This window comes from Triticum aestivum, chromosome 3A (assembly GCF_018294505.1).
Source record: "Triticum aestivum cultivar Chinese Spring chromosome 3A, IWGSC CS RefSeq v2.1, whole genome shotgun sequence".
Lineage (NCBI taxonomy): Eukaryota > Viridiplantae > Streptophyta > Magnoliopsida > Poales > Poaceae > Triticum > Triticum aestivum.
In genome coordinates, this window is record NC_057800.1 from 743,475,794 (window position 1) to 743,485,724 (window position 9,931).

Sequence of the window (9,931 nt, forward strand, 5' to 3'; positions counted from 1 at the left end):
CCCAGCCCCGGGTGTATGGAATAGGTTCCTAGGATCAAGCGTCAGAGGTAGATGTGACTGAGTTTTCTGATGCCTCCTCCTCATGACCTCGTTTGACGCATTAAGATCCACCGAGAGCCGGAAGGTCTCCGCTTGAAGTTGTTGAGCACGAACGTCCAAAGCCGCCCGGTCTGTTGCCATCCTGACTTCCTCTGCGGCTAGATCTTCCTTCGCTTGCACCATCTCTTCACGTATGCGTGCCACCTCTGCGTCGTGATGGCTTTATCCGCCGGCTCTACCACGGCGGTCAACAGAGTCGTCAGTTTATCCATGAGGTCCATTAGAATCTGAGCCGGGGGGGGGGGGCGCGAGGTCTCCTGACCCGGCTGCAGCCGACCCGATAGCTGTTGCTGCCACTGTTGTAGAGTTCTGCCCGGGCTGTGTCCCTGCTATGAAGACTCCGGCCCAATTCGGCGGCTCAAGAGGGTCCGGAATACTGCTTGTCGTCCTGCAGCTGGTACAAAGAGTCCGTCTCGCCCGTTGATGATGCAGTGTCAGAACAGACAGCCGTCTCACCGCCCTCCACCTATCCTTCAGAGTATTCACCACCGTGGACGCAGCCTACGAAGGCATGCTTTGCGACAGATTGAACACGGGTGGTCCTTTCGCTGAGCCATTTCGATGAGGTTGGTGTGGACGTCCGGCTCAGGGCCTGACTCGACGATCTGTACTCAATTGAGCCGGCCTCGGGGCCCCAGCCTTCATCGTCGATGTAGAGCTTGCCGCATCAACTCTTGGTCATCCGGCCCACAATATATCCCTTGATCCCTTTGAAGTTGCCCTTCAAGAACTCAAATCCACCGTGCGCTGGCCCCACGGTGGGCGCCAACTGTCGTGGAATTATCACGGCAGGTGTCCTAGAGAAAGGACTTAGTCGTAGGGCCATCGCAACTAGGAAGCTTAAAGGGGTTAATCGGGACAAAGGACACGAGAGGTTTTATACTAGTTCGGCCCCTTACGATGAAGGTAAAAGCCTACGTCTAGTTGTGTTTGTATTGCTGGGGGTTTCGGTCACCAAGAGGCTTAACTCGCCGGCTTGGTTATCGACCTCGTGTTTCTTTCCCTAAGCTGCCACTGGGTCGTCCCCTTATATACATGGGTTGACGCCTGGTGGCCTACAGAGTCCCGGCCGACTCATAATCGTGTCCGGCTCGGTGACTTCCTTTACATGCCTTTCTTTACAAGTCTTTCCTTACATACGGCGGTTCATACGGCGGTTCATAATATCAGGCCTTAAGCCGCCTCCAGGCCTTTGGGCCTTCTATAAGATTTAGAAAACTATCATCTTGAATGTTTACTGGGCTTCTGATAACCCACAAGTATAGGGGATCGCAATAGTTTTAGATAAGTAAGAGTGTCGAACCCAACGAGGAGCTAAAGTTAGAACAAATATTCCCTCAAGTTCTATCGACCACCGATACAACTCTACGCACGCTTGACGTTCGCTTTACCTAGAACAAGTATGAAACTAGAAGTACTTTGTAGGTGTTGTTGGATAGGTTTGCAAGATAATAAAGAGTACGTAAATAAATAGTAGGGGCTGTTAAGGTAAAGAATCAATAAAGTGAATATAGCGAGTGTGGAAAAGTGGTGGTAGGAGTTGCGAAATTGTCCCTTAAGCAATTGACTACTTTACTAGACCGATAGCAAGTATTATGTGGGAGAGGCCACTGCTAGCATGTCATCCCTGACTTGGAATTCTATGCACTTATGATTGGAACTATTAGCAAGCATCCGCAACTACTAATGTTTATTAAGGTAAAACCCAACCATAGCATTAAGATATATTGGTCCCCCTTCAATCCCGTATGCATCAATTTCTATACTAGGTTGAAGCTTCTGTCACTCTTGCCCTCCAATACATAGTCCTATCAACATACAACTAACCCTATGGTGTGATCCACGCGCGCGCTCATATGATGGGCACCAAAGGACAGCAACATAACCACAAGCAAATTAAATCAATCATAGCAATTCATCAACCACCGATAGGACAACGAAAATCTACTCAGACATCATAGGATGGCAACACATCATTGGATAATAATGTGAAGCATAAAGCACCATGTTCAAGTAGAGGGTACAGCGGGTTGCCGGAGAGTGGACCGCTATAGATAGAGGGGGGAAGGTGATGGAGATGTTGGTGAAGATGGCGGAGGTGTCGGTGAAGATCGCGGTGATGATGATGATGGCCACGGCGGCGTTCCGGTGCCACCGGAGGAGAGGGGGAGAGGGGCCCCCTTCTTCCTCTTCTTCCTTGACCTCCTCCCTAGGTGGGAGAAGGGTTTCTCCTCTGGTCCTTGGCCTCCATGGCATGGGAGGGGCGACAGCCCCTCCGAGATTGGGTCTATCTCTCTGTTTCTCTCTGGTTCTGCGTTCTCAGATTCTTCCCTTTCACCGTTTCTTATATTCACGGAGATCCGTAACTCCGATTGGGCTAAAAATTTAACATGATCTCTATCCGGATATTAGCTTTCTTGCGGCGAAAGAAGGGCTCCAACCGCCTTACGGGGTGACCACGAGAGTCAGGGGCGCGCCTGACACCCTGGGGAGCGCCCCCCTACCTCGTGCCCCCCTCGGGCACCGTCTCGCGATGATTCCACATCCCAAAATTTATAAATATTCCAAAATAAATCTCCGTCAGTTTTTATTCCGTTTGGTATGGGTTCTCTGCGAAACAAAAAACATGCAACAAACAGGAACTGGCACTGGGCACTGGATCAATATGTTAGTCCCAAAAATAGTATAAAAAGTTGCCAAAAAGTATATGCAAGTTGAATAGTATTGGCATGGAACAATCAAAAATTATAGATACCACGTAGACGTATCCGCATTCCCAAGCTTAATTCCTGCTCGTCCTCGAGTAGGTAAATGATAAAAAAAGATAATTTTTGATGTGGAATGCTACCTAGCATAATCTTGATCATGTAATCTAATCATGGCATGAATATTAAGATACGAGTGATTCAAAGCAATAGTCTATCATTTGACATAAAACAATAATACTTCAAGCCCACTAATAAAGAAATCATGTATTTTCAAAATAACATGGCCAAAGAAAGTTATCCCTACAAAATCATATAGTCTGGCTATGCTCCATCTTCACCACACAAAATATTCACATCATGCACAACCCCGATGACAAGCCAAGCAATTGTTTCATACTTTTGACATTCTCAAACCTTTTCAACTTTCACACAATACATGAGTGTGAGCCATGGACATAGCACTATAGGTGGAATAGAATATGATGGTGGAGAAGACAAAAAGGAGAAGATAGTCTCACATCAACTAGGCGTATCAACGGGCTATGGAGATGCCCATCAATAGATATCAATGTGAGTGAGTAGGGATTTCCATGCAACGGATGCACTAGAGCTATAAGTATATGAAAGTTCAAACTGAAACTAAGTGGGTGTGCATCCAACTTGTTTGCTCATGAATACCTATGGCATTTGAGGAAGCCCATCATCGGAATATACAAGCCAAGTTCTGTAATGAAAATTCCCAATAACTCAAGAAACTCTCTATATGAAGAACATTGTGCTACTTTGAAGCACAAGTGTGGAAAAAGGATAGTAGCACTGCCCCTTCTCTCTTTTTCTCTCATTTTGTTTGTTTTTTTATTATTTTTTTGGTGGGCTTCTTTGGCCTCTTTTTTTATTAGGGCTTCTTTGGCCTCTTTTATTTTATTTTTGTAGAGTCCGGAGTCTCATCCCTACTTATGGGGGAATCATAGTCTCCATCATCCTTTCCTCACTGGGGCAATGCTCTAATAATGACGATCATCACACTTTTATTTACTTACAACTCGATAGTACAACTCGATACTAGAACAAAGATATGATTCTATATGAATGCCTCCAGCGGTGTACCGGGATGTGCAATGATCTAGCGTAGCAATGACATCAAAAAACGGACAAGCCATGAAAACATCATGCTAGCTATCTTACGATCATGCAAAGCAATATGACAATGAATGCTCAAGTCATGTATATGATGATGGTGGAAGTTGCATGGCAATATATCTCGGAATGGCTATGGAAATGCCATGATAGGTAGTTATGGTGGCTGTTTTGAGGAACATATATGGTGGGTTTATGGTACCGGCGAAAGTTGTGCGGTACTAGAGAGGCTAGCAATGGTGGAAGGGTGAGAGTGCGTATAATCCATGGACTCAACATTAGTCATAAAGAACTCACATACTTATTGCAAAAATATATTAGTTATCTAAACAAAGTACTACGTGCATGCTCCTAGGGGGATAGATTTGTAGGAAAAAACCATCGCTCGTCCCCGACCGCCACTCATAAGGAAGACAATCAATAAATTAATCATGCTCCGACTTCATCACATAACGGTTCACCATACGTGCATGCTACGGGAATCACAAACTTCAACACAAGTATTTCTACAATCCACAACTACCCACTAGCATGACTCTAATATCACCACATTTATATCGCAAAACTATTGCAAGGAATCAAACATATCATATTCAGTGATCTACAAGTTTATGTAGGATTTTATGACTAACCATGTGAATGACCAGTTCCTGTCATCTCTCTAAATAGATATAAGTGAAGCAAGAGAGTTTAATTCTTTCTACAAAAGATATACCCATGCTCTAACAAGTATAAGTGAAGCAAAAGAGCATTCTACAAATGGCGGTTGTCTAAGTGAAGAGAAACAGGCAATCCAGACTGATATAAGTGAGGCACATGAAGCATTCTATAAAGCCATACTCAAAAGATATAAGTGAAGTGCAATGAGCATTCTATAAATCAACCAAGGAATATCTCATACCAGCATGGTGCATAAAAAGAAAAAGAAAAACCTAAATGCAAAAGACGATCCAAGACTTGCACATATCGCATGAACGAAACAAATCTGAAAACATACCGATATTTGTTGAAGAAAGAGGGGATGCCTCCCCATCATCCCCAAGCTTAGATGCTTGAGTCTCCTTGAATATTTACTTGGGGTGCCTAGGGCATCCCCAAGCTTGAGCTCTTGCCTCTCTTCCTTCTTCTCACATCGAGACCTTCTCAATCATCGAACACTTCATCCACACAAAACTTCAACAAAAAACTCGGTAAATCCGGTAGTATAATAAAGCAAATCACTACTCTAAGTACTGTTGCAACCAATTCATATTTTTTTTGCATTGTGTCTACTTTAATATAACTTTTCCATGGCTTAATCCACTGATATAAATTGATAGTTTCATCAAAACAAGCAAACTATGCATCAAAAACAGAATCTGTCTAAAACAGAAAAGTCCGTAATAATCTGAACATTCACCATACTTCTGGTACTTGAAAAATTATACCAAAATTAGGACAAATAAAAGATTTGTATAGGAAGACAGTGCAAAAAGAATCAGAACCATTTGAAGTTCCAGCTAAAAATGTAAAATCGCGCACTACAGCCAAAGTTTCTGTCCTGCACCGTACAAACCATCAAGCAAATGTAGACATCCTAAAGGCAAACCTTGACACATTATTTTTGTAATACAATGGAATTGTACAAGGGGATAATTATTTTTATTTAAAAGTTTCTGTAATCAAGATTCACAAAGTTTCCGTGAGCATGAACAAAGTCCAAGGCTAGCTCCCACTTCAACAATGCTTGTCTCTCTCACTTTCACTTTCCTTTTTGAAAAAGTTTTGGGTTCCCCTCTTTATTTTTGTTGTTTTTAAACTATATGCAAGCACTCAACAGAAATAAATGACTCTCTAAAACTTCCGGGTTGTCTCCCTGGCAGCGCTTTCTTTAAAGCCATTAAGCTAGGCATATAGTGCTCAAGTAATGGATCCACCCGGATCCCAAGGTATATCAAAGCCAATTTTAATTAACAATGATTTGTAATTTAGTAGTGAGCACAAAGTAACATATATCATGCAACAACGAAGTCTAACTCTCTTCCTATGCATCGGCATGTCATAAAAGAACAATTCATGCACACAAAGTAAAGGCTAATGCATAGTATAAACAGTTTCTTGCAATTTTATCATATTGGAAACATAGAGAGGTGGAGATATAATTCCTCTCTCATAATAATTGCAAGTAGGAGCAGCAAGCACATGCATATTATATTCATCAAAATCATCATGTGCAACGGTAAAAGGCAACCCATCAACATAATCCTTAATAAGTGCAAACTTCTCCGATATAGTGTAGTCGGGAGAATTCAAAAAGATAATAGGACTATCCTGCGTGGGTGCAATAGCAACAATTTCATGTTTAACATAAGGAACTATAGCAAGTTCATCTCCATAAGCATAATTGATATTGGCATCTTGGCCACAGGCATCATCAAAAAGGGATATTTCAAAAGAATCCAAGGGATCATAACAGTCATCATAGCAATCATCCTTCGGTAAGCACGAAGGGGAATTAAACAATGTATGAGTTGAAGAGTTACTCTCATTAGAAGGTGGGCACGGGTGATCAATCCGCTCTTCCTCCTTTTGTTCTTCGCTCTCTTCCTCATCTTTTTCATCCAATGAGCTCACAGTTTCATCAATTTCTTCTTCCATAGACTCCTGCAAAATATTAGTCTCTTCTTGGACAGTGGAGACTTTCTTAATAAGTGCATTAATTTCATAATTGTATTCATAATTCTCATAGCAATATTTGAGGATAGCTAAATTTTCAGATCTATAACAAGCATCTTCAATATCTTCAAACTCTTTAAACATAGATTCAATTTCATAAGCACCCATAAAAGCAACAAATTCTTCTATTTGTTCCACATCATAGTAATCATATATACCATTAGCATAAGAAGCTAAGGTTTTATTATCATTAAATTTGCATGAAAAAGGAAGGTGTGGAGCATTCATCTTAGAGCAACAGGTATAATCATATTCCGAGCATAGTTGTCTAGCATACCACTTCAATATATGAATTTGATCCCATAATAGTTTCCCTTTTTGTGTCAAGCGATAATCCCTAAAGTATTCATGTTGATCCAACGTTACTCCCATTACATAATTGAATGGGGTTTTCTAGGATTATTAAAGTAGTACATAATATCTTTCACATAACCAGGATCGAGGGTTTTACAAGGTTCCCCATCTCCATGAGCAGCAATTACACCTAATTTTTTTGGTATTTCGTGTTCCATATCCATAACTAAAGATAAAGAACAACTAAGAACAACAAATAAAAATTACTTAGTGATAAAGCAAACAAGCACACGCGAGAATATTCACCCCACGCTATGACTCCCCGGCAACGGCGCCAGAAAAAGGTCTTGATAACCCACAAGTATAGGGGATCGCAACAGTTTTCGATAAGTAAGAGTGTCGAACCCAACTAGGAGATAAAGGTAGAACAAATATTCCCTCAAGTTCTATCGACCACTGATACAACTCTACGCACGCTTGACGTTCGCTTTACCTAGAACAAGTATGAAACTAGAAGTACTTTGTAGATGTTGTTGGATAGGTTTGCAAGATAATAAAGAGTACGTAAATAAAAAGTAGGGGCTGTTAAGGTAAAGAAGCAATAAAGTAAATATAGCGAGTGTGGAAAAGTGGTGATAGGAGTTGCGAAATTGTCCCTTAAGCAATTGACTACTTTACTAGACCGATAGCAAGTATTATGTGGGAGAGGCCACTGCTAGCATGTCATCCCTGACTTGGAATTCTATGCACTTATGATTGGAACTATTAGAAAGCATCCGCAACTACTAATGTTCATTAAGGTAAAATCCAACCATAGCATTAAGATATATTGGTCCCCCTTCAATCCCGTATGCATCAATTTCTATGCTAGGTTGAAGCTTCTGTCACTCTTGCCCTCCAATACATAGTCCTATCAACATACAACTAACCCTATGGTGTGATCCACGCGCGCGCTCATATGATGGGCACCAAAGGACAACAACATAACCACAAGCAAATTAAATCAATCATAGCAATTCATCAACCACCGATAGGACAACGAAAATCTACTCAGACATCATAGGATGGCAACACATCATTGGATAATAATATGAAGCATAAAGCACCATGTTCAAGTAGAGGGTACAGCGGGTTGCCGGAGAGTGGACCGTTGTAGATAGAGGGGGGAAGGTGATGGAGATGTTGGTGAATATGGCGGAGGTGTTGGTGAAGATCGCGGTGATGATGATGATGGCCACGGCGGCGTTTCGGCGCCACCGGAGGAGAGGGGGAGAGGGACCCCCTAATTCCTCTTATTCCTTGACCTCCTCCCTAGATGGGATAAGGGTTTCCCCTCTGGTCCTTGGCCTCCATGGCATGTGAGGGGCGAGAGCCCCTCCGAGATTGGATCTATCTCTCTGTTTCTCTCTGGTTCTGCGTTCTCAGATTCTTCCCTTTCACCGTTTCTTATATTCCCGGAGATCCGTAACTCCGATTGGGCTGAAATTTTAACACGATCTCTATCCGGATATTAGCTTTCTTGCGGCGAAAGAAGGGCTCCAACTGCCTTACGGGGTGACCACGAGGGTCAGGGGCACGCCTGACACCCTGGGGTGCGCCCCCTACCTCGTGCCCCCCTCAGGCATCGTCTCGCAATGATTCCACTTCCCAAAATTCATAAATATTCCAAAATAAATCTCCGTCAGTTTTTATTCTGTTTGGACTCCGTTTTGTATGGGTTTTCTGCGAAACAAAAAACATGCAACAAACAGGAGCTGGCACTGGGCACTGGATCAATATGTTAGTCCCAAAAATAGTATAAAAAGTTGCCAAAAAATATATGAAAGTTGAATAATATTGGCATGGAACAATCAAAAATTATAGATACGACGGAGACGTATCAGCTTCTTGTGTAACCCGCCATTGGGGCTGACCCGACCCCTTCTGGGCGGGTCATAACTGATAGTTATATCCCCAACACAAAGGCAAAGGCAAAGGCAAAGCCACAGGCAAAGACGAGGGCGAGGGCAAAGGAAAAGGTAAAGGAAAAAAATGTTTTGAAGCTTATCGTGAGACGCACAACTGGACTCACATTACCCCCTTCATGCAGCTTCCCTATTTTAAGGACCTCAAACTTCCATACAACATCGACGTGATGCACACCGAAAAGGATGTCGAAGAGTCCCTTTTCTGCATGATCCTCAACATTCCTGATAAGACAAAGGATAATGTTAATGCTAGAGTCGATCAACAGAATATTTGTGATAGACCACGTCTACACATGCAGCCTCCCATAGGCAGTCGAAAATCTTGGTTCAAGCCAGATGCTGACTTCGTACTTAAAAAGGATCATAAGATGGAGGTATTGAAGTGGCTGAAACACGTCGTGAAGTTCATTGATGGTTATGCGTCGAATATAAGTAAGGGGGTCAATCTTTCAACGAGCAAAGTGACCGGGCTCAAGAGTCATGACTATCATGTATGGATTGAGCGGATTATGCTGGTGATGGTTCGGGGCTATGTTCCCGAGCGTGTCTGGCGTGTGCTTGCGGAGTTAAGCTATTTCTTCCGCATGCTTTGTGCTAAAGAAATATGTCCTCAGAAGATAAAAGAAATGCATACGAAGGCGTCGGAGTTGATATGCAAGCTAGAGAAGATCTTCCCGACAGGCTTCTTTACTCCGATGACACATCTCATTTTGCACCTCGCGAACGTGGTATTGTTGGGGGGCCCTATGCAGAATCGTTGGTAGTACGGCCTTGAGAGACAGAACAAGCATCTGAGACAGAAATGTGGAAACAAAGCTAAGATTGAAGCTTCCATAGCTGAGGCAGTTATCCTAGAGGAGGTGGCAGACCTCAGGACAACCTACTAACCGGACCATGTTCCCACGTTGCATAATAAGGTGTCTCGATACAATACAGAAGAACCCAAGTATAAACCCAAGTTGCCTCTATTCATCGGGCAAGGTGGTAGGGTTGGATGCTCGACACCTTATC